The 23,666-nt window shown below is 37.5% G+C and overlaps 1 protein-coding gene across 1 annotated transcript in view; it reads left to right on the plus strand.

Annotated features, from left to right (window-relative positions):
* Positions 1–5,724: 5,724 nt before the first annotated feature.
* Positions 5,725–23,666, plus strand: part of LOC139463978 (uncharacterized) — a 53,490-nt gene continuing 35,548 nt past the window's right edge. The window contains exon 1 of the mRNA XM_071245453.1: positions 5,725–5,827. The gene's annotated coding sequence lies outside the window, so the exon portion shown is untranslated. The remainder of the gene's footprint in view (positions 5,828–23,666) is intronic.

A 23,666-nucleotide genomic window follows, 5' to 3' on the forward strand; every position in this document is an offset into this window, starting at 1 on the left:
AACTTGTCTTTCTTCATCACACCAACTACTAAATGCCACTGAAAGAAGTTATACTATATCTTGACGCAAGAACAGCGCATAAATGGCCTGTGTGTTTTGATCACTGAATAGATGAGGAATTTCATGTTTTACTTAAATGTCCAGTGAATGATGACTTACGTTTTAATTTAGAATGCATTGCCTGTTAGTGTAATGCTCATTATGAAGATCTTACTAATGCACAGAAGCTAAGTTATGTAATGTCCACCGATTAATTTGTTAGTAGTGAGGTCAAAAGACATCTTTCGGGTCTCGTCGAGGAACCTTGTATAATCAAAAGGGTACAAATATTGTATGTATCCCGTGTTATGGGTTTTCGGACGCTTAAGAAACATTTGTCGTTTTCTCGCTAATCACAAGAACAACTGTAAAACACCTCACTCACTTATAAAAGACAACTTTATCTAAAAAACAAGCCATCATCTCGGTATTTACAATGTCTATGTGACGCCAAACCAGCTGTTATAGCGGGAAAAATCGCGACAAACCTGGCCGTCCGAAAACGTATGATGTCCGAAGACCTATGATCCTACGATATATATTTCTTGTGCCAATGTGTCGTGAGTATGTATGTATATGTATGTGTGTTTGTTTGTTTATTTTAAAGTACTTATTCGTGTACATATTTGTATGTAGCCTCTCGTAATAACACACATACCCGTAGGAGGACGCGTCTGTCCGTTCTCAACTAACAACGAAGTGGAAGATGAATAACATGGTTTATCCTGTCCTTTTTCGATGTGAACTTTTACAAGAAGTCAGTTTTAACTGTACCGATTTTAATCTGCTGTCACATCAAGATAAATGTTAAGTGTTTTTTTATAAAGATTATCGTTTGTCGCTTCTGTATGCCAAGACCTGTTTTTTAAATCTTAAGAAGGCGCATGTGGATCATATACCAATAGCCTGTTTTAGACTTTTATATCCTATTGCTACTTTTGTTGTACAGTTGTTTTTTTCTTGCTCATATCCTTGTTCACTCTACTTTATACCAATAATGTTGAATTGTGAATTCACGATGACATGCTTCAACCAATTCAGAGAACCTGACCACACGATCTCGTATGAACATACGTATGTGTTGTACATGTGTGTAGTTAATATGACTCCATGTCACTGTATATTATACACTGTAATTTGTCTGTACAAAAGAAATGGTGCATGTACTTTATCAGTTAAACTCTAACAATCATATAACTATTTCCAAATGACGACATCCGATGAGCTTCTTTTTGTCTGTTTGTTTAGACAACAAATTAATTAACATGCGCCCTTTGTCGAAATCTTTATAGATCACGGTTAACCAATCAGTGTTCAAAAATGAGTAAAACAAACATTGCCTCCAAGTTTATTCAGCTGTCCTTGCAGACGGTAGCCCAGTCTCTTGTCACGCTCAGTTGCGTTGCGTATCATCCGGGTACTCACGGGGGAAATACAATAGCAACCGGGGAATTGCCTTAGGTCAGTGCCCCTTTAATTTTGGGTGTGAATTATAATGCTGTACATGTAGTAAGGCGAGGCGTCTGTCTAAGTCAAATCTTTCTTATTTGGATTCCGGCTGGAATTGTGTGACTATGGAACAATTTATCATGACACTCCTAATCCGGATTAGTAGCTTTTCGAAGCCATCCGAGACATATGCTGTCCTTGGCTCAGCCGTCCGACAGGCCAGTGCTGACCGACACAACAAAAGGTGCCAGGTTATCCCAGCATGCATTCCAGACTATATCATTATCAGTTGCAACTGTTGCGACACGTCAAACCGAGACACAGTCTCTAATTAGAATAACCATGCAATTACAGCTGGATTCAACTTGACGACCCATTAGATTTGATTTATCAGACAGTTCAATTGGACTGACCTTAATTCACTGCTATTACTGTGGTTTGTGTGTGGATTTAGCCGCTCGGCTCCTTATTCGACTCATCCTCAATAATCCAGTGTGTTATGTCCACCGTGCAAATTCATAATATAATGGAAATTTAAAAACACTGGATAATCGAGGGTGCATTGGAGTCGGGTGTGACAGCCTCTAAACGTTTAAATACAACCTCAAGTAACAAATTGATACTTTCCGGATTAAGGGAGTCCTTAAAAAGATACTCCAATCTTGCGGGTGTGAGTACATTTGGAGAGAGCAACATGTAACAGTACCAGATCGTTTCATATATAATTTAAGACAAAGGCTAAAAGATATGTATTTTCAAAAGTGGTACTCTTCACTAAACTTACATAATAAGTTAAAGCATTACACCTGTTTTAAATCATTCATTCTGACCGAAAAATATCTTTTGGATATAAATGTTAAGAAATTCCGAACAGCACTATCCCGTTTCAGATGTAGTTCTCATGACCTTCTAATAGAAAAAGGTAGACATTTAGCGATACCAAGGGAAAACAGATTGTGTAAATATTGTACTTGCCAAGAGATAGAAGATGAATACCATTTTTTGCTAGTCTGTCCATTGTATGCAAATATCAGAAAAGAATACATACATAAATATTTTTATCTGAATCCTAGAATAGACAAATTTTATATCCTCGTGTCATCCCAAAATGAAACAGTCACAAAATATCTTTCAATGTATATATATCATGCAATGAACATCAGATCCTCTGCATTATAGATGTGATATTTTGTTACGATATATGTAATTCCTATTGCACCCATTGCTACTGTATGTATATATGTACTATAGGCCTATGGCCTTTTCAGTACCTGAAATAAAGATTGATTGATTGAATACTTACGAGGTTCATCTCTTAGAGCATGCACCATATGAATATTTTGTAGCGTTAAAGTTTAAAATATTGTGTACAGGTTCATTTCTTATTGATGTCTAACAACTTTGCATGAAGCAAATATATGTCTGAATATCAGTTTCAATTCTGAGAACGCCCTGCCGTGGGAACCGGTATCTTTTTGCACTTGATCTGCACAGATGTGACACTAGGTTGGGCAGTGTTTTATTATGTATTCAATATAGATATACATTCTCACAGAGATACTTGATGGGGCATAATTGCAGCTTTGTTTATAAATATTCATGTCTAACTGTTCCCACACTGCATATAATTATAGCCTATATGTAACTTCTTACCCCAATAACCAAGCTTAGATATAGATACTTAATCACGGGTGTCGTTGTCTTAACAAAACAGGATTAGTGTGTTTGTCGGCTGCAATGTAACATTAACAGGATTACAGCTGACAATAGATCTAATAACAATAGGCCTAATACATCCTCGCCACTAAGCGTATCTGTATACATTACAACCTTTTTGTTATTAAAACACGTTAACGAGCAATAGCAACGACATTTGCTACTTAATGAATGGTATAGAATTACATTGGTAATATGCCATAAAACGCAATAACGTCGACCAAGCTGAATATGAGACATCAAGTGTGCCTCCTGAATCACATCTCCCATGCAGGATATTGAGGTTGTGTGGACGACATAGCTCCGGTACACGTCATGACCTGGTATGAAAAGTTCTATGCATATTTATACTCTGATAGCCGTTAGCTTTGGCATGATGTCAGCTAATCACAAAGTATTAGTTTAACGTTACAACTGTAATCGTTTCTCGGGTTCTAAAATGCGCTTTGAACTGCTATCTCCGGCATATATATATGTAGCGAGTAATGAGGATCGAGTGGTCACAACATGTGGGTTGTATGGGATCGTTGATGGGTATAAGGATCTATACAGAAACGTCGCTTTTGACAGTATTAAAGAAGTTGTTATCCATAAAAATGTCTACCTTGTCATCCGTCAACTTCTGAGTAATGCCTATCGAATTTCTTTTCGACGTATAGCTGACTGACAGACACAGGTAACGTTTTGATTGCGTGAAACAATTCAGTCACGAATTATGGATGCGACAGAATGAAGCATTGGGAACATAGCTGTCTTGTTAGCTTATGCATTTTTCTTGTGTCAACGTTAGCAGTTTAACATTACAACTCATTTATAGGGGTCTGAATTCGACACGATTTGCATTTTCTTAAATTGAAAATTCCAACTAATCACATTTGCCTCAAATAAAGGACAGATTACTTTCTAAAAACCAAATAGTTTAGGACAACAGCTGTTCACACCACGAATTGTGTGGCGTATAGAATGTGAACCAGCCTGGAGTACAATGGTCATAAAATATTTCATTCTCCTGGACCGCGCATCTGGCGTGAAGCGAGGGCGCGTTGTGACATATGTCCACGCGATTGCTACATCCGTACATTATACATAGCTCCTTATACATAATAGAATAACAGGTAGGATGCAGCCCTGTCTGATCCCCTATCTTCGCTAGTAGGTAGGTAGGTGGGTGGGTAGGTTCTTAAAGTAGCAAACAATAACAAGTTACCTTGTTACACTGTTCACACAATATATACAGTAGAGCGTTAATATTGTCACTGTTCAAACCCATAAATCGACATCCATTATCTCTTATCCAGCGATGTTTCGTTGTGTTTTCAAATGCAGTTTATATACTAAAAAGCACGCAAAGCGTATGTGTGCAGCATCCGTGTTCCTTTTAATATTTGATAAACTTATTTCACATAGATTACATATGTTTTCGAATAAATGCTTATAAAATAAGGAAACAGGAAATAAAAAAATCTCTAACTTAGCCTTCTAATGGTAGGCCCAGCCTTATTTTCGATATTTCAAAATAAGCAAACCTCATAATAGCATATCAGATAGCCGTTATTACGACAATACGGTAATGGGAAAGTCGTCGGGATAACACTGTTCTATTAAAAACTTCATCTACATAAGACTCCCTGGCTGCATATAAGTAATATTAAAGTTCCTTGAGGAAATGGTCGTAAGCAGGTGTCTGGACTCGCGAGGTGGCGGCGGACATACAAACTCCGACAAAGCAAAGATCATATCTCATTTATAAATACATTCATGTATACAAAGTTTCATTGTGTAAAAAGCATTTTGACCGTTGATAACCTAACAAAGAAGTATCGAGCGCGGGACCTATTTGCTTTGTGCGAATACTTGCCGTGAAAAGACCACACCAACACGATAAAGCTACTGCTACATGCGGGTCTAGACCAGTGATTGCAGACACCATGCAGGGTTATCTCAAACACACTTTCAGCGTGTTATTGTAAACCAGTGCTATAATGTTAAAATCATATTTGGAGCATAGAACGGGAGGTAAATTCATCTTTTGTGGTGTATTTGCTTTGATACTAGAAATGTAGGAATTAGATTTTCTTGTCAGTACGTTTGACACCAAAATTAGATTATTCGTTTAAAAAAATTAATGACCTGATTATTTAACAATGAATAAAGCTATCTAGACAACATATGATGTTATCATGTGTCGTATAGATTATTCTTTGATCAAAGAACTTCCCCTTGCAGACAGTTTGGCTGTCTATCGTGATGTCCGATTTAGAACTTCAAACAAAGTAGTGCCCCATATTATTTACCCTATGTCGGTCGCAAGAAAACATCTGAAGAATCAATATTTTGGCACAGACATCTTTTCTGGCAAACTGGTCTAGTATCTAAATTTATCCATATATGTTTGTTTATGCTACGCGTTAGGATAACAATCCATTTAGGGTAAGTGCAATGCGCGTCCCGGAAAGGCACGAGAGGTTCCGAGTGTTATTCCAGCCAATCAAGTGGAAGAACGAGTCAAGTCTTGATCTATCATGGCGACCATTTTGTGTAATGATGGTGTGCTGTGATAGGATGTTTTCTGCAATTTGCACAGGAAGATCGGACAAAGATATCTTAATAAGTTCCCTTTGAGGTAGGTAAAGATCTATAAAGCTGCCCAATTATGAAAAAATGCAAACAAACCAAGTGTTACGCTTATATGTAACGAGGTTGCAGACAGCTGTGCGTACCACAAACGAAATGTGTTGTCCGCTAACCAACAGCGCTGGCCTACATTGCACATGGGGGTATATACTTTGTGGTTAAAGGTCAGCATGGATGTCAAGATATCAAATATGTGTTTGTGAACAAACGGATAACCTGTTGTGCAAATAATTAATAAACACGAATAGAAATATTGTTACTTTTGGTGGTCCAACTTCGTAATTCCGCCTTGCGTGTTACCTATTTTCGTGTCATTTCGAAGGTGTGTTTTAATTTCATTGAATAATATCATCTGCGCCAGCCCACAAAAGATATGTGGTCATTAGAGTAAGAGATATTCCTAATTTGATCCCCAGTTATCACTACACCATTTCGTATATTTGTTCAGAGTAAAACAATTAAATCTGTCGACATTTGTTATTTTCATTTTGAAATCAAACTTTGATTACAGTAAATTGGCAATTGCTGGTTGGAGAAATTTCAGTTTTTGTTTTGGCATGTGGTCAATTTAAATATCAATGCCACTGTTGGTTCAGTATCATTTTCCAAAGTGTTTTCTGTCTTAACATGTTCAACATAGGTTAAACCCTGTTTGTGGTGTATCTAGGTGTATAAACCAATCTAATAATTGATAGTGCCAGAAGCATCTTGGGTTTCACATATTACGCTAAAATATCCATGGAATAGTCAGTCATCAGTCTGCACTGTTGGAGAAAAATGTCATAGCTGAATTAATACAGATGAGGTGCAATTGGGTTAAGATTATTGCACTTCTATGCCGGTGTCACATGTGCTTGCGTGTGTGTGTGGCTGCTTGTACTAGTCCAGACTCATGTCAATTTTATAGTGCTAGCCCACTGAGATACCATGCCAAAGTTAAACATGAATACCCAAGTCAGACATAGTATACTTACTCCGAGCTGACCTGTCCTTGTTTTGGCTCCACAATGCTGAGGGCCAGGCAGGATGACAACAGGTACCATCTTTTGGTAAGACACAGTCAGGGGTTGAACCCCCGACCTTCTGCTCTCTGGGCAGACGCACTACCATGGACAGAAAGAAAACAGACTTCATGTAGCTTGAGCTTAGTGAGTTTTGTGTAACTTATAGGACTAACTATGCTTGTGTGTGTGTGTGTGTTTGGTGGGGGTGCAAAGTTTGAACCAAATTTAGTTGTGTTGATATGGATCATGTTCATATCAATGGAAAGAAACAACATGATAACTACAACATGTACAAGAGGAAGTGTTTTAACCACCAATGTGGGAAAAAAAATTTCCATTGGCTAAATCTGAAGGTGTATCGCAAGGTATATTGTTTGTCTCTTTGTATCTTAAAGACTTATGATGAAATCATTCTGGTAAGAAATATCCATTTCAAACAATGAATCTCCCATCTATATATCAACTGCAAATCTTGGAGAACATGTGAATTGTGCCACATCCTCAGACTGCAACTCCGATTTTTATTCCTGGGATCACCACAATAAAATATTGCTGAGCATCCCCAAGTATACGTCCCTTTTTTCTGATACTGTGGTTATAATCATCATTGAATTTCACGTGATCTCTTATTATCAAAAGTGGAAGCTTTGGTGGCTTAGTTGGTAAGATCACTGACTTTGTGAGCTGGCAAATTGGTGCCTCACTCTGGCAGTGTGGGTTCGAATACTGGATGGGACTCAACCCAAAAAGGGACTAGCATCTGTACTTTACTGAGAATGTGTTATCCCAAACATAACATTTGTTGCATTAGTATTTAAAATATGGATTTTTTTAAGGAAGAGGTGACGAACAAAGGAACCTATTAATGTGACAGTGAGTCTTTAGTACATCCCCATGTGTTTATAGCTGTATGTCACAATAGTGTCTATGATGAACAAAGTACCTTGAAGTTATGTTATGGTTAACATTGTGATTGGGAATGTCATGTGCTGACAGCAAGAATGTACCTGTTTTAAGACAACTGTTGTTTTGGCCATGTTGACAATTTCTTGGCTCAGACTGGTTCACGAATTCCGTCAACACATTATTTGTCTTATCTTACATACATTAACAGATATAGTGTTTGTGAACTGAACACATTTGACTGATGCGACAAATATCTGACAATCTGTCTCTTACCATGCTTTGTTTATGATACGTATATGAGCTGACGAAAGGAGAGGTCAGGGTGTAATGATTCTCTGCAAATTGGGTGCATTGCAATACTTTGTGCTGCAGTATGAGAATTGTGTCATGTATCCATACGAAAGTAAAAGCAGTAGGAATTGAATTGATTGTCACAGGTTAGGTATCACATATCCATCAGATCAGAGACTCTTATCATGCTTATTGTTATTGGTTATATTTTTTGGTCTACTTTGCAGTTTATTTCTAAACAACCATGTGATTAGTCATTTAAGGGGAAAATAGAAATGCTGACTGCTGTGATGATTTACATGAAACATATGTAAATAATAATTTACACAAAATGTGTACCAACCAATCTGAGATAATCCTGCTTTCTACTGGGGGCGGGATATTGATTATTTTCAGTGTCATCTGGCTTGGCAATCTAAACGATGGAGACAAGGCTCATTAAATCTTTATTTGCAGAATATATAGCTTGAATAAGCATGATAAGGAAATAAGATACAATATGTTTTTACATACAACAGTAATTCTAGCAATAGTTATTTTGTATGAAATACAAAGTTTTATTGATAAACTTGAGTACTGGACTGGCTTTCGAATGCCAGTTGACATTGCAAGTGGAACCTGAAACAGCTTGAAAAAATGTGCATATTCCTTTCATAGCCCCATCATTCTACATAGCCAAAGAGGGAGCCCTGGCCATCTAAGGTTCTGCAGTTCACTGAATGGTATCCCTTGGGCATGCCTGAAACCTATGACTGTATGTTTGAATACCGATTACTAGGTTCATACCAACACCATACCCATGCTTGTGGGTCTCCCCAAAGCGGTAAACGTCTGGCCTTGGCCTTTCTTCACACATCAAGCAGACACACCATGAAATAACTGGAACACTGTTATTAAACCCAACTCACTAGGTAGCAAACACATGGCAATAGACAGTGATATGCGATATGTAAGGATGACATGTGAGATGACATGATCATGAAATGTGAAATGCTCATTTTCTGCTTTTATGTACTCGCATACATGAGATTTCAAAACAGTGTTTCAGATTGGTTCATTTTCTTAGGCAGTGACTGATGTCACCCATAATGTCCTGAAGATATTTTCAGATTTGGTAGTAATATAGAAAATTGTTCCATGAGAATATGATTAAATCACGAAAATGTCCTAATAACATTAGTCCTAGCCAAATCACTGTCATTGTGCCTTGATGTTCCTACCATGATGACTCATACTATCGACCACTTGACTAGGCTCCATTTCTGAAGTACAGGTGAAATGACTGTCGTGTTGTGGACTACAGCATCAATAATGTTTTACCCACAGTTAACCTGAATATTCCTGTCAGTAAGTCTGATGATTGATAACATACCAGGATGTTGTGCATGCAGTTGTCATGTCAACTAAAAGGATTAGACACCATTTGTCATGTCCAGCTAATACACAGCTCATTTCAGACTAGCAAGTAAGATAACTAGATTTTAGGAGGAAACTACTAGTCTCTCTTGATTTCCACAATTCTCAGACTAACTGACTATTGGGGAGAGATTTGTCATGACTTCTTCATATCAGATAGGGGGCGGTCGGGTAGCCTAGTGGTTAAAGCGTTCACTCGTCACGCCGAAGACCTGGGTTCGATTCCCGACATGGGTACAATGTGTGAAGCCCATTTCTGGTGTTCCCCGTCGTGATATTGCTGGAATATTGCTAAAAGCGGCGTAAAACCATACTCACTCACTCACTCACTCACTCATATCAGATATGTTTGTAGTATTTGTACTGTGCAAGAATGAATAGCTTTTGAAGCATTATGTCTGCTTCTTTTCTCCATAATTAAGACCTGTCAGCAACAAACCTCAAATAAATGTATATCACTTACATAGCACGCATATTACAATTGAAACAAGTATGATTTCCCACAACCTTGGTGATATTCAAGTACACCAATTAAGTGTTGTCATGATCCAGGTGTCCTAAGTTCAAGTAATCTCATTAGCATAATGAACACTAACCATGCTAACTTGATGAAGACATGGTGAAAAGGATCAATAGCTTAACGTAGGGTATTATGTTGATTACGGATGTACATTTATCGTAATCAATGATAATATGAACCAGATTGGAATTAATAGATTCAATGATTAATTTGTCAGTAAAGAGTGTAGGATTGTCTGTCGGTGTGGTTGCATGTGGATAAGCCAGAATGAAAATTATGTTTAGAGATGCTGTGGAAATCTATATGCATGGATAGGTCCCATAGTTAATGTGAAAGAAAAATGATAAAGCATGAAACTGACAAATGCTGTGATCAGTTGTGATGATAAGGACTGCATAGCTGTGTCAATATGCCAAATGAAGTGACATGGGACACAGGAATGTGGGGTGTCTGTACTGAAGCGTAAGTGAGACTTGTCATGTAGTTAATGGGTCAATAGTTGGTGTAGTTTCATAGGTCAATAGTTTGAACCTGAATGTCACATCCGAGATGATATATTGGGTATCATGATAAGTAGCCTGGGTTCATCCTGTCTCCATAACTAGGCCCACTGATCAGGCTCTCATGTTCTTTCTCATTTCATACCTTGAAAATACCAGTTTCATGGTTCACTGATCAGCAGATACTGATCAGACATTGCAGATCCTTGCGTCCCTGTGTGAGACTCTTTCTGTCCTCTCTACAGATGGCTTTTGTTCCTCTACTTGATCATGTTCATGCAGGGTTGATTACAGGTCTGGACATTAATAGGTCATATAATGGGATTTGGGCACATAACCAAAACTGGGTTCATTTGCGGAAAAAATGGGCCACAGACAATACTGGAAAATATGGAAAAGAAGGGGTTGGTACTGTCTCATATTGCTTTTTGAAGGATGTGAATGTCATAATTGTAATGCCATTTCTAATGGCTTGTCTGTAAATTGACCATTGTGCATCATATTCACCTTATAATTATCCCTGTTCTTGTGGTAATATTGTTACAGTCAATGACTGTGACACAGTATCTAATAAATATGATTTCAGTGTAACATTTTCAAAAAGCATCATTTATAATATTTCATATTGCAGATTAAATGCACTGAAATGATGTTCTGGCTACCACAAGTCTACAAGGTAGACTCAATAGGTTTTGGCAAAGACAAGTTATGCACCAACACCTCCAGTCATGGAATAGGAAATAGGCATCCAACATGTGGAAAGAATATCTTGTTTGTCTTGAAAACACATCTGTCGGGGACTGAGTATGTGATGTACTTGTACATGTTCCTCAGAATGAGCTCTCAAAAGCAACACTCACAAGCTACATGGGGTAACATTTTGGTGTGATTGCTTTGCCAGTATGCTTCTGCTGGGTTATTTGGCATTTACTCTACTGGAGTTGATAAGGATAAAACTCCCATCAGGCCGATTAGTTGGAGTGAAATATAAGATATGAAAATATGACCTTTTTGACTTTCATGTGATTAGTGATAAATAAGATGTTATTTTCAGCGCTTGCATAACTTTCCCAGTTGGAGGTTTGATTCTCTGGTCTGTTTTTTAAAGCAACCTTGCATGTCTTATTAACTGAAGTTTATGTCAGACATATTTCGCGGTAGGTTTTTGTACAGGGCGTGCAGAAATGAAATAATAAATTTTCAATTCAAATATTTTGCGAGTGAAGTTATGATTTCAATAAAATCAGTACTAGTACAGCTAATAACTATGACCAAGCTTTAACTTTCGGTCGAGTTTTGATATAATGTACGTTCAATCATTAAAAAAATAACGATGACTGTTGTTAGCACATGCCCTTGTGTGGAGGTTTTCTTCCGTCGCTCTGTTTATGATCTTTCGTATCACCGACTATTACTTGTAAGCTGGGCTCTGATTGGATGAGACAAACAACTTCCGGGGAATTCCATCGATAGTAATGAATGACGTCCTGTGTCTGAGATTAGCTATTCCGTTGCCCAAAGACCATATATGGAAATATAAAGGATGCGATTCAAAGCGCCATCTGGTCACACTCTATTTTTAACAATGGGAATTTCCAGGTTTTGATTTATTTTCGTCTGAACATAGTAAGCAGGCTATCAGCTTTGAATAGTTTTTTATTTTATGGTACTAATACAAAATTAAGTATATCACAATCTGTGCGTGCAAAACATGCATGCAAAATATTATTTGCGTGTTTATATGATTTTAACGTGAACACTGTGTCTCAAAGGCAGGATGATGTATAGTATCTTTGACAGATATAAGTGCCACATGTCTTATGGTGATTTTTAAATCATCAAACTTGTGGAGTTCCAGGGTGAACCTGTCCCATGCTTGTTGTAAGAGTGGCCTGAAGAGGGTTGAGTAGCAAGGCTGTGATATAAACCGTATACGACCGCAGATAAGCCGACCCCATAGATAAGCCGACCCCATAGATAAGCCAAGGTATTAACTTGACCATTGAAATACGAAAGAAAATGATATGACCAGGAAGTAAAAGGCAAAAATCACTGCGAATTGGGGCTTCAAGACGTGCTGGTACTCTCAGATATTAAATAATATAAGATGAAAAACGATGTAATTATATTGAAAAAGTCATTATTATTTCTAATAAAGATTTAACAAACCAGTTATCCACTCTCATAATATGGGAAGCTGTTTCTCTTGTCTTTTTTTAATCTCATAATGATCGTTATATGTTGCCATCAACAACGAAGCGCGATTTTGTGAATCGGTGTATATAGAATTATGAACCCGTGAGAAAATATATCAGCTGGAGCGAAGACTCGCAGTTTGAATGCAGCATCGTAAGCATGGCGATTTCGTTTCTCATGATGAGAATGTAAAAATATACCAACCTTTATACCCCCTTTATACCACTATTGTATGTTAATCCAATTGAAATAAATAAACTATGAACACATTGAATGACCATCACTTGCTACAGGCTTCTCCATTTTATTAGGGGCGGTCGGGTAGCCTAGTGGTTAAAGCGTTCGCTCGTCATGCCGAAGACCCGGGTTCGATTCCCGACATGGGTACAATGTGTGAAGCCCATATCTGGTGTCCCCCGCCGTGATATTGCTGGAATATTGCTAAAAGCGGCATAAAACCATACTCACTCACTCACTCACTCCATTTTATTAAACGAATCTCTCGAAACAAAGGAATTAAGCCCCTACTCCCAACATGATCGCTAAGCACCCACAGCTTGAAAGTGTTTGTGTAAACAGCAGAACATAACCAATCGGCACGTTATTATCAGTGCTCATTTCCTTGTGATGTGCTCATTTCAGGCGATGTTTCTGACAGATCATGATCTGAAAAATACTATCATGAAAGTGTGTCCTGTGGATAAGCCGACCCCTTTCTACAGAATCTTTTTTCTCGTCCTTAAAATTTGGCTTAACTGCGGACATATACGGTATAGCTGGAATGTTGGTGACTGCAACGCTGAACAACATTCACCAATTTATTTAGATCACTAAGTTTTATTTGCCCATGTAGTGTGATGAGGGCAAATACTGTCAGACTGACTTTGGCAAACCAAATATTACATTTTCTGTCTGCAATCACAGTCGATATAACAAGTCTAGGGAAGGATACCGTGCACACAACAGTAGTATTGGTAATGCTGTCTTTCAGTTTGTGGCACCAGCTGAAAGCACTGTATCCGCTTTGATGGGTGACTCAAGTAGTTCAGACAGGGTTGAAGACATGTAAGATATTTTTACATTTTTATTTCCGGTCAGTGACTTATGACTTCCATATTTTTTTAACCCCTGCAGTTAGGGAATCAATAACTGAATCTGCTCACTTTTATGTAGCTTCCAGATTGGTAGAGATTTTGTCTTGTCAGAATATGTTCGGGCCTACTAGACGTTGAAATGTAGTAATGCCCAATTGCTTTGAACAGATAGGCAGTCAGCATGGTCAGTTTCTGAGGCATTCTAGAATTCTTGGTAATATGTGGTTGATTATCAGCAGAATCAATATACCTAATTTAAGTGAGTTGAGCACAAACTTACAGAAATACTGGTTCGAATGCAGTTAGAACTTAACCATGTTAACACTAGCCTAGTACGAATTCCCGAGGGCGAGTACAAATTTCTCATAGTTTTAACATTACAAGGGCATTTTATCTTTACAAGGCTAGTAAAGCTTTTGAATTTAGATGTGTTTTATTCGGTTTTATTATGGTAGGTACACTAAAAAAATGTTTGACTTTTGAAATCCCTCAATATCTAAGACTAGAAGTCATTTTTGGTGTGCCACTTTTGCATATTAACATGTCTCCAATTATCCCGTTTAGGATGCTGACAAACTGACTACCATATCCCTACTTCAGTGGATGCAACCTCATTTGAAATTTGCCCTTCTCTCATGAATGTCAGTGTGTGGTTATTACAAGTACCATGTCACACACATCCTGACAATTCAGCATAGCTATGCTGGAAACGTGCCTGTGTCTGCAGTAGAGTAAGTTAATGCATTAGAACACATGAGGAACAAAAAGCGTGCATGGTTTATGTTTGTAAATATGTATGTTGCACAGTGGCTAATGCAGTAATCATACTAATGTAAAATTGAGTTCAATAAGAGATGGAGATCTAATTTTTGCAAGTAGATGTAATTAAGGATGTTAAAAACATTTTAATTAAATTATGTGGTAACAGTAATGAGATTGTGTCTGTGTGTGAGATTTTACTTTCAAATACAATACATGTACATTCATGGTTCTCCACAAAGTTTTATGGAACTGAGGGGAATTTTGACATGTTGCATCTATAGACTAATGGCCATAGCGAATACTAATAGTGACATCTTTTAGTTAGATATTATTTATTGCTTTGCTCTTTTGAGCATGATGAGTATTTGACATATGAACATTATTAAGGTATTTATTTACTGCAGAATACCAATATGTACATCTTAATAACATTTACATCGGTGATGTTCCTGGACATAAATGACGTGGCATTTTCATGATTTTATGTAAAAACTGATAAACATTTTTCAAGTTTAAGTTCTGCTTTAGATGCTCTGATAAAATACAAGCACATATAATTAATGGGATTAGGTGCTGTGTGCTTGCAATGAATTCATATAATCATTCATTCTTAACATGCTCAAATATAAAATAAACATTGTGTTTGCAAGTATTATGGATTAAGAAAGTATGATATATCTAATGAATGGTATTTCCTGACAAGGAGTATTTTGTATGAACAAAGGACAAAGAAGACCAAAGCATTAATATCTGGTTATATGGTTTGTTTGGTTCGCAGGATAATTTGTGGGAGGATATTTGACTGTAGATTTAATGTAATTTCCTTTATCAAAACAAGAACCAGATAATGGGAAGTTCATTAAGTATTGAATGTTTATCATCTTTATGTAGGACTTAAGATTGGAAGTGATAAGCCGGTGACAGAAATAGACTGGGCTGTTACTGTTACTCAGGACACCATTTTCCAGTTGACCGACATGCATTAATCTTTTAGTGAAATTTGTTCCATAGTGTGACAAAGTTGTAATTAGCTGGAACTCAAGGTAGCAAAATCTACTAATAACTAAATAAATGTTGCAAGATTCACATTTTGGCACTGAATGATTAATAACACCAATCGGACAATTGCAACGGGATTAACCTAGCACATAGGTCTGTGGAGAGTTCTCCTTGTAAATTAGTAAATGATTTTCATGGTAGCGTGTATCGTGTTGCCATGACAACGTGCAGAATATTGACGATTGATTGGCTGATAACACAACATCTGTGACAAGGTCCTCCCCTTCTAACTTGATACATCAGTCCACCACAGCAGTTCAATTGATTTTAATTTCTATATTCATCCAGACAGTGGCAAATTGATTCATTTAATTGATTACAAGATAATTGCTATGGAGTTATTCTGCAGCATGGTTGTGGAGATCAATGTTGGGTCAGGATGTGTTTGGAGGAGGCAGATGTACAATTCACGTCGTTATAGTTGTATGTATTTTATCAACAACATAATTACCCAGTACATGTGGATGTTAGAATTATTCTTTTTGCTTGCATGCAGCTGTGCTTGCTGAAATCATGTAGGTACAGGAAGTGAAAAGGAAAAAATCGAATTCTTGCTTCGTCGTTATTTGGAGGTGATTAAAGACTGCTGCAGCTAACATTTTCCATAGAATTTGATTTTTGAGGAAATATCAGCTGCATCTGAAGAAGTAGTACTTAGTCTTGTCAGCTGATCAAAATATCTGAAATATCTTCATGTTACATGTTTGTAGGATATGTTTGGATCAGACCAAATCAGAGTATTTAGGGAAGAGAGAGCATGTGTAAACAAATGGTAAACAACAAGTAAACAATTAAGAAACCTTGAAAAATATATTGACAGTGTTGATTAGCTTCTTTTGCATGTTGATTTTCATTATGTTTGATATTGCTGGAGTGATACCTTCCTGACTGCTTTCCAACTTTCGGTAAGTTACAAGTCTAGAGATAAGCATGCAGCACAAATCTACACAACTGGGATTTGATGACATGTATCAACCAAGTCAGCCAGCCTGAGCACCTGATCCTGTTAGTCGCCTCATATGGCAAGCATGGGTTTCTGAAGTCCTAGTCTAACCTGGATCTTCACGGCTTCACTACTTACTATTTCAGTATTTATGTGGCAGTGTCATCAATAGCAACCCTCAGATAATGCATACTGATTATCATTAGTTGGACCTTGGATAATCTAGAAATGACATACTACAGTACATGATCTTGAAGTACCCACTGTTTGATGACGTCAAGCCGAAAGAAAGCATGTCAGATGTACAGAACACAGGGATTAGCAATGTAGTATGGTAAATAAAGCTAAGTATTGAGTGTGTTCAAAGTTTGATGTTGAGTGGACAATTAAGGATTAGTCGAGAAACAAATTTGAAAATATTTGACATGCACTTAGTGTATGCAGACAAAAGTATTAGGTTGCATTTTTAAATATCAGGTTGCAAGTTGAACTGGCGCATGTTTTATATTGCTCAATCGAAACTCTGGCCATGCACCATCAGCCATGGTTTACCCTATCGTGTATCGTCAACTGGGTGTCAACAGATATTTTTCTAATCTTTTCATAGTTTTTGTGAAGGTGCTTGAGTGTTCTGCTACAATCCACATGTGCTGGGTGTCTGAGACACAGAATATGAAACTATTCTTCTATTTACTTGATCAGATCGCTTTGACTGGGTGTGGCACCACTATTTCATTTCAAGCAAATGTATGTGACATGAGAGGTGGAACCTGATTGGTCAAAAGGAGGGACATAGAAGGAACATTGCTCATGTAACTCGCCTAGTTTGGCAAGGGTGAAAACGGGACCTTGATAATCAGTTAACTCCTTTTCCGCGAGAAGATGTATCATGTATGATTATTCCATTCTTTCAATACAGGTTGCTGTGATGTGCAGTTAAATCTCGGTAAATAATCTGAAAGGGGTCTTTAATATCGGTTTGTTATATACATGTACCTGAAATTTACTATTGTGTGAGTGCTAGGTGGTGATAAGTTAGCAGTTTTTGATCATGAATGATTTTGATATTTTGTGTTGACATGTTAAAAAAATAGAAAACTATATTACTGAAATCCTGTCAGTTTCCCTTTGTTATCATGGTCATGTTTGTCGTTGATCAAAATTCAGAAGTTTGGTTTATGTAAGCTACTGAATTAGGTGAAAGCTTGAAGAACTATTTATGGTGATGAAGTTCTTGTTTTTTCCAGAAACTCTACCAGTGTCCATCACTTGTGAAAATTTGGATGTAATTGGAAAAAGTTCTGCATTTGAAACTTGCTCGAAATAAAATTGCAAAGTTCCATGCAGGGTAATGTGATAGCGATTCTAAAGCCTATGACTTATACCTCATTCCTTTTCCCATTATCATGATTATCTGCCATTTTGTGAATTGAAGGTGGCAGCCACATTTTAAGGAAACTGTATTAGAACTTTTAATGAGAAACAGAATGTTATCCAGTTTTATCCCAGGTTAAGAGGTTATTTTGGCTTGCAAATTTTCCACTCTTTAGATCCAATTTATTTTTATTTTTCAAAGCGATGGACAGCAATGTTCCATCAAGCTAGTTTTGTTACGCAAGATCTCAAGGCCTATGCAGTCCTTATAGTGTGATTGAAATCTATTGATGGGACCAGATGATAATTGCTTCAGTGATAATATAAGCTCCCATTCCATTACAAGCTACTGAAGCGGTGGATGAACTGTAGAAGTGACCAGGAATAGCAAATGATGGTTTAGTCTCCATAGCATCAGTGACCTTGACTGGCCTCATCTTGGAAATCATTGACACATTGCTGCCTTCCACATTCCCTATACTGTATAACCTTTGCTCATCCTTCACCAATTTCTTCTCAGCCTGTCTGATAAAAGTCTGTACACTTCTTCACTTGGGCGCTGCAGGTGAAGCTTCACATGCATTTTACTATTGATTGTGACATGGAAAGTAATGGTGGTCCTCATGGCAATTATTTATTTGTATTCTCAATAATGAATAGGATTTACAGAAACCACATAACATAACTAAGACTGCTAGGCAAATTGAGTTAAAAGTTGTCATGCATTTATTTTCCTGGCAAAGAGGGTGGATGTTAATCCTACTTCAGGTATTTATTTGATTATGCATGGGTTTTAATTGTTAATGTTCAACTCACAATGTGGGGTGGTTGGGTAGACTAGTGGTAAAAACGGCTCATCACGCCGAAAACCCAGGTTCGATTCCCGACATGGGTACAATGTGTGAAGCCCATTTCTGGTGTCCCTCGCCGTGATATTGCTTGATTATTGCTGAAAGCAGCTTAAAACCTTACTCACTCAACTCACAATGCATACCTGATATCAGGTGGGCTATTGCAAGACGTGGGAAATATTACTTTTTCAGAATTGATCAAGAACCAATATATTGATCAGTACATGGTTCGACATGTGTAATGTATTGTTAAATATACAGTTATGATGTATCGGTGAATTGTGACATCCTTTTCTGTGTGCAGCTTGCGCCACAAGCCTGAGGCGCTGGTGAAGTAAAATTCTTTCTTCCCAGCCAGGTCAGAGAACAGTAGCAGAGCTCCAGATAAGCTTCTTATCAGTGTTTGAAATAAAAACAAATGCCCGGCTGCCATCAGGACCCACATACTTTGGTGGCTAACTTCTTCAGGCCCTCATTTAAAAAAGAAATACAGCTTGTTGTGACAAATATATTGACACATAAATTTACTGCAGGCCATAAGGACCCATACAAATTAGGGCAGGGCCTGACATGAAAGTTTAAAGCCACAGGCCTGCGGGCAGTTGCTTATTTCGAACACTGCTGCAAGTATGCTTAAAATACACAAAAATCTATCATTACTCAATAAATCGTTTGCCAGCATACAAACACGTTTGGAAATAATAAAAAACAGTAGTATATTACCAGAACAAAACTCAATGTAGCCTTTGCAGATCTTATTTACTGAGTGAATGCAGATGTCGCACATTTATGAACTTGCAACTTGTGAGAATCCAGGGTAGAATAGGTCTTCAGCAACCCATGCTTGCAGTTAAAGGTGACTAAGCTTGTCGTAAGAAGCGACAAACGGGATCGGGTGGTCAGACTTGCTGACATAGCTGATGCATGTCATTGATCTCAATTGCATGGGTCAATGCTCATGATGTCAATCACTGGATTGTCTGGTCTAGACTCGATTATTTACAGACTGCCGTCATATAGCTGTAAGATTGCCGAGTGCGGCGTTAAACAACAAACAAACAAACAAACAATCAATCATGAACTTGCTTATTGTGAATTGCAATATGTTACACATGTGGGGCAGCACATGAACAGATACAAATTAGAAGTGACCTGAAATAGTCTTTAGCAGAATTATCTTAAGTAAATGTCTATCAAACAGACTGGACCCAAGGGATTAAAAATATGTTGACACCCCCCCTTGTGAGTAAATACTCAATGGATAAACAAGTTATCTGGAGCCCTGCAGTAGCCCATACATTGACACTACAATCAACTAAAACTGATACCTTATGACCTGTTAACAGTGTAAGGAAATATTAATGGACCCGCGAAGATCCGGGTAGAGAATAGGTCTCCAGCAACCCATGCTTGCCATTGTTGTAAGAGGCGACTAACAAGATTGGGTGGTCAGGCTGGCTGACTTGGTTGATGCAAATTACCGTAACCCAACTGCGTAGATCAATGCTCATGATGTCAATCACTTGATTGTCTGGTCCAGAGTTATTTACAGACCGCCATCTTGAAGCAAGTATTAATGCCAGTAAATGACAACTTAAGAAACGATGTGGAAAATTTAAGCAGTATTTTTTAAGTTTTTAAAATACTGACATTTGATTAAATGAATAAATACATATGCAGGACATTGCAACCTCTTGATTTACAACAATGCCTGTTCAGTTCAGTTGACATCCTACACTGGGCTGTAGCTGTAGCTGTAGCTGTAGCTGTAGCTGGTGGAGGCATCTTCAGTATATTCATTTCCAATGCCCAGGTGACATGATCAGACAAATAATCTTGGAAGGGAAAGCTCAATAACAACCTCTGTGATGTTATTACAAGTCTGCCTGCCCATGACTCCATTTTCAAAATAGCGTTTGACTTGTCCCTAATAGTGTTATGCCAAAGTTCTCATTGTAGCCCATGTTGACCAGAAAATGGCTGAGTGAGGCACTTATCGGAAAATAGTTTTGGCATGAACTGACAGCATCAGTCAAGCCACTGTGTCTGGAGTGATTTACGAGCTCAGCCTTTCTTTTTCATTTTCAGTACCTGTTTAACATTTTAATTGGCCATTTTAGGGAAATAATTTCAGTTTTCAGTTCATCTTGACATCATCAAATTGAACTTCCATTATAACTTCTGAACATTTTTTAAAGATTTAAGTATTTCTTGTTTGAAGTTAACTTGGTTGAGGAGTGCTCGTCAGTATCCTGATATTAAACATGGTATTGATTTAGGTAAGACTTACACCTGTAAACTCTGCATCGAAAGTTTGAAAAATCACAGCACTAGGGCAGAAGTATTTAAAAATCATTTATGTAGGGTTAGGGTCAGGTTGCCCTAACCCAGGCAAAATTTGAAGCAGGGTTTATGGGTGGAAATCTTTCCATGATTTAAACCAAGTCCCTACATTGAAAAACCGGAGAAAGAACCTCTGGAACTCATTTAATTTCTAACTTTGGAAATGTATTTCTTTTTCGTAATGGATATAAAGAATTTTTAAACAAATTTAAAAGCCTACTTGTTTAGAAATTAAGCATTACCATCTAGCTGTGTAGACTGGGATTTGGGGAATGTGTATCGTCTGTTTCCAAAACCAAATATTCATCTGAGAAACCAACTTCAGAAAGTTTATTTGTGAAGATGAGATAAAAATCAATATGTATTATCCTTGATCCAGGCCAAATTCTTATGAAGTTAGATTTGTATTACAAACAGATTTGTAACTTTCTATGTCTGCTTCACATCCCTTAAGCATCAGTCACTCCACAGATGGGGACTCTTGACTTTCAGATTTTCGAGTATTTTTGGAAGATATTGATTTTGCTTCCCCTGGGAAGACTGTTCCTTTAGTTACATGTATCATGTGTCCACAAGACTTGCAACATTTACCAAGATGTACTTTCAGATTAGCACTCTGATATGGAGTAGAAGGTTGTTTGAAGTAACCCAATGGCTTGACATTTCAACAAGAGAAGCCAGGTTAATTTTCCAGTCTGAATTCATTTGAAGCCACAGGGTGCATTTAATCATGTTCTTGATACAGAGATATTCTAGTTTCATCAGTCAGGATTATGAAATAGGGTGTATACAGAATGTTTGATCATGTTTATGAAACACCAAACTATCAGATGATGAGATTATGTATGTGTGCCTTGTTGATATGTCTTTGTCAATATTTATTCTTAGCAGTTGAGACTTGAGATTCAGATAAATTCAAAATGGACTGCTTGAACTACCTTTTCCAATTTCACGTACCAAAGCAGTCAAATTTGGTCATAACAGCTACAAGGTCCTGTATGTAACCATGGTAGCTTTGCTTCCAATATTGCACTAAAAAATATTTAATTTGTTTTATTTTCGAAGAATCGATTTTGGGTAAAATTCTGTTTCTCTAAACCGAGAAGAGTAAATTGCTTCTAAAAAACATGCTGCCAGCAATAGCAGCGATTGGAAAGTCTGGTTTTAGACTGCTGGCCACATAGTCTGTCCATACAGTAAATCTTTTAGGACTTGTGTGCCTACATGAAGATGTCATCTTAAGATCTAGCATCATGAGCCTGAAGCATTGAAGACTTGCCTCTGAATTTGTTGAAGGCAAATGGCATTAGGACATATTCATGCTTCTATCCACATTTGTAATATTCTGCTATGCCATTACATTGTTATGTTTCTTTTAGGATTTGTTATTTTCACCCAGTGTCTAGAAGATGAAGAAATCTGAAACCCTGCTTGCGCATAAATGAGTATATGTCTGGCAATTCTATGTTCCTTTACTGCAGGTTTATGTTCAGCTAGAACTCTTTAGATTGAAATGTCATGAAGGGATGGGTAGTCTTAGCTGTACAGTATAAATAACACCCAGGTTTGCTCAAGTTACTGCTTACTTACCCTGATAGGTAAATAGGTATGCTTGAAATGTATCCATGGAGTAGTTAATGTATAAAGGGGCTTCATGTACATGGATACCTCCTTTGCATCATTTGAAATGTCAGTTCTCTTCTAACATGGTCATTTCACTATGGCCATGATTCAAGCCAGGTGCTCTTTCTGGAAGCATGCTTTTTGTTACATTGCCACTAATGGGGTTCCAGTACACATTTGACTGGTCTAGAGGTATGATTTAATCCTGCTTCATATGCTGCTGTGAGATATTGAAACCAGATGGCATATGAGCCAAACTGAGACTCTGCTTGACTATGTGTGACTGGTCTTTGCATCAGTAGGAGGCAGGATGGTGAGGCCGTTCTGAATACATGTACTATTTAGAAGTGTAACATGTTGATATGATTTACTTGAGTTTATTTCATATTATCTTGTTTAATTGGTTTCCCTACAATAGGGACAATAGGATTTACCTAAGTTTGTTTCACATTATCTTTTTTAGTTTGTTTCCGTGATTAACATAATTAAGCATACTGGGATATACATGATTTTAAAAAGCTATGGTTGCATCATTAGCATGTAATAACTTCAACTTGTTCAAGTAACACAAGTGCTTGACAGTGACGATCATACCCTCTGGAGTCAGTGCTCAGCTCACAAATTTCAACTGATCATTCATTAATCGTGTGCTCAGGGCTAGGGCCAGTTGGAGTAACTTGTGAGAACTTTTGTAGGGTTGTGGTGTCTCAGTTGACATTCTTATGATGAGTTGATCACAGTTTGGCCGGACACAAAATATTGCAACTAATGGACATAAAATTAATAATGGATGCAGATACTAGCCACTATGATTCCAGTTGGATAAAACAGGTTCTGAATGTAGGTGTGATTGAAACTGATTACACAGATGCATATGTGTCAGATGTAAGGATGTGATGTATTACCGGTATATCAGTAAATTGAGGTTCATTGTTTCCATGATGAA

This window comes from Haliotis cracherodii, unplaced genomic scaffold, assembly GCF_022045235.1.
Source record: "Haliotis cracherodii isolate W230 unplaced genomic scaffold, xgHalCrac1.p SCAF_16, whole genome shotgun sequence".
Taxonomy (NCBI): Eukaryota; Metazoa; Mollusca; class Gastropoda; order Lepetellida; family Haliotidae; genus Haliotis; species Haliotis cracherodii.